At 41.6% G+C, this 2560-nt stretch overlaps 1 pseudogene; it reads right to left on the bottom strand.

Moving 5' to 3' along the window:
- Window positions 1–308: 308 nt before the first annotated feature.
- On the bottom strand, window positions 309–2024 carry LOC123824071 (annotated as a pseudogene).
- Between the last annotated feature and the right edge of the window lie 536 nt (window positions 2025–2560).

The raw sequence follows: 2560 nt of genomic DNA, 5'->3' as shown, positions 1-2560 counted from the left end.
CAAAAGAACCTAGGGGTGAAAACACATTTTAGACAAGAAAGGAACTTGAGGGAACAATTCTTTTATTTCAAAAAAATATAAAGGTACAGATCCAATCAGATTTAGTTGAGGAAAATGGAATATATCTTACATAAGGATCTTCTACTTAGAGACTTATACCTATTTGGCATTATAGAAGATACACACACCTTCCATAGCTCATTGAAGAAAGAGTAGCTCGATGATTGTGAAAAAGATATTGAAGAACAACTGAAAAACAGTTTGCAACAAGAATCAAGGGGCAGAAAATGCTTCATGAGGCACGGACCTCAGAAATTGTGCTAGAATGCAGTTTCATTTGTATTAATGTCATGTCTCTGGTTCAATTTCTTGAACTCCAGAACTCAAGGTATGTTTGGCACCTTGGTGGTCCTTTGGTAGTTTATTGGTTACTCTAAGAATGGCACTCCACTTCCTGACATTGAGTTCCAGGTCTTCTACAGCACACTTACTGGTAATCTGAGCAAGCTGTTCCTTCTGAGAGGAGAACATGTCACCTAAGTCACACAGTTCTAGCAGAGAAGGTGGCAATTCCCTGAAACTGAGAAGGAAAACTGCTGGCTGAAGAGTGGGCAGCAGAGTCTCAGGCTGAGGTAGGATGAGCTGGAGAGGTTCATGTTTCATGTTTAGCTCTTCACAAGCCTTGATGACCTTGGGGAGGGAGGTGGTATCTAGCTAGCAAATAGACAAATTGAGGAGGGTGGTAAAGTCCTGTGGGTTTTTGTTGCCCTCCTCAGACACAGTCAAAGTCACTCTGACAGAAGTGGCTGTCTCAGGCTGCATCAGGTAGTCAGAAATTTTGGGGTCCTCAGCACTGACCTGATTTAGGTAGATATCTTCTGTTGCGAGCCACTGGAAAACAATATTATTATTTTACTGTTTTCTTCTTTTCCAATTATTGGTCACTCAACATATGACACAAGCCAAGCACTGCTAAGCTTCCCACCTTGGTTCTTTGAGTGTAAAAAGTCAGAAAATATCTGACAAATGGGAGCCGACAGAGCCTGTGGACAGAACAGCCACTGCTCATTTCATCACACTCCATGTGGCACCAAAAGACTACACAAAGGTGAAGGTCTGGGCATTGTTCCACTGCTCTCTTCATCAATGACTCCAGGCATGCCCTTCCCTGTGGCTTGGCTCATTTACTATATAACACTACATTGGAAACTAGAGCTTCTTTAGGATGGAAATACTAACACTTTTCTAACCACAGCATCATTATTAACCACGATTCCGTATTCTTCTAGGAGAAAATTAATACTGGTGCCAAATCTGGGCTCACCAAACTTTCCTAGCATCATAAGGATGTCTTCACCCCCATCAAGGTATTTCCTCTGGACCTTAAGCTTTGCTGCAGTGCATTTTTCCCTTGGCCCAGCTATAATCCACAGGCTCAGCCCAATTCATTCCTCAGATGTGATTTCATCTTTTAAGCTCTAATCTTTCAATTGCTCCAGAATCTCTCCTGCATAGATTTACAGCCATTGTTGGTGGTAAATATTTTCTTTCTATATGCGTTCAAAAGAATAGTGCTCCATCTTACAGCTGTCAGTCTATAGCCTGTTTCTATGCCTTTGGCTTTAGTTTGCTCCTTTTTTATTCTGTTCACTATAATCCACTTATAAGTAAGTTCATATGGTTTTTCTCTTTCACAGACCGGCTTGTTTCACTTAGTATAATAGTCTACAGCTCCATCCATGCTGTCACAAAAGGTAAGAAAAGGAAGGAGGAAGGGGGACTGTTTGAAAGAAGGTGAAGGGATTAGTCAAAGAACATTTATGAATGACACACGGTCATGGGCAATGGGGTGAGGATTGATTGTGGGAGTGGGGGCTGGACTGGGTGGAAGGGGACAAATGGGGAAGATTGGGACAACTGTAATAGCATAAACAATAAGCTATATTTAAATTTTATTTAAAAAAGAAAAAAATGGTGCCCTCAAGCTTTGGCTCCATTGTATCCTGAGGCCCAGTGATCACCATCCTCACTTGATGCTTGCCAGCCACATGTGGCCAGATAACCAAGGTGACTTAGGAACGATAGAGACTGAGAGGCACATTGGATAGGTGTGGATTGGGGCTGAGCAATTCTTTTCTTAAACTTTTCATGCTGCAGAAAAGAAATTTAGTTCTGAGCAAATCGAGGGGTTTACTTACAGTTGCACAACTATCCAGTACAAAAGTAGGACACTAATGTGCTGAATAGTATTATCATCAAGTGCCCACATACTGTGCTGAGAGATTGGGCTCTATAGTGTATCTTGTTCATGCACACTCTTGTTGATAATGCACAGATCACCAACACAAGAGTGCAGAGGAAGTAGCTGTGCATAGCCTGTGTTGTTTCCCATCTTCCCTTCTGTGCCTTAAATTTTTTTTCATCACATGTGCACATGTACCTGTGAGATGAGATGAACAGATTTTTCTGAGTGACAGGAGGATTGATGAGTTAAAGATTATTTGGAAGGAGACCTTATATCAGATAACATGAGTCTTCTGCCCCCTTTTCCATGGCCCAT

Source organism: Phyllostomus hastatus, unplaced genomic scaffold (assembly GCF_019186645.2).
Source record: "Phyllostomus hastatus isolate PE091 unplaced genomic scaffold, TTU_PhHast_1.1 phas_contig_524, whole genome shotgun sequence".
Lineage (NCBI taxonomy): Eukaryota > Metazoa > Chordata > Mammalia > Chiroptera > Phyllostomidae > Phyllostomus > Phyllostomus hastatus.
Note: the sequence above shows the minus strand (reverse complement) of the source record. Positions and strands in the feature narration are given on the sequence as shown.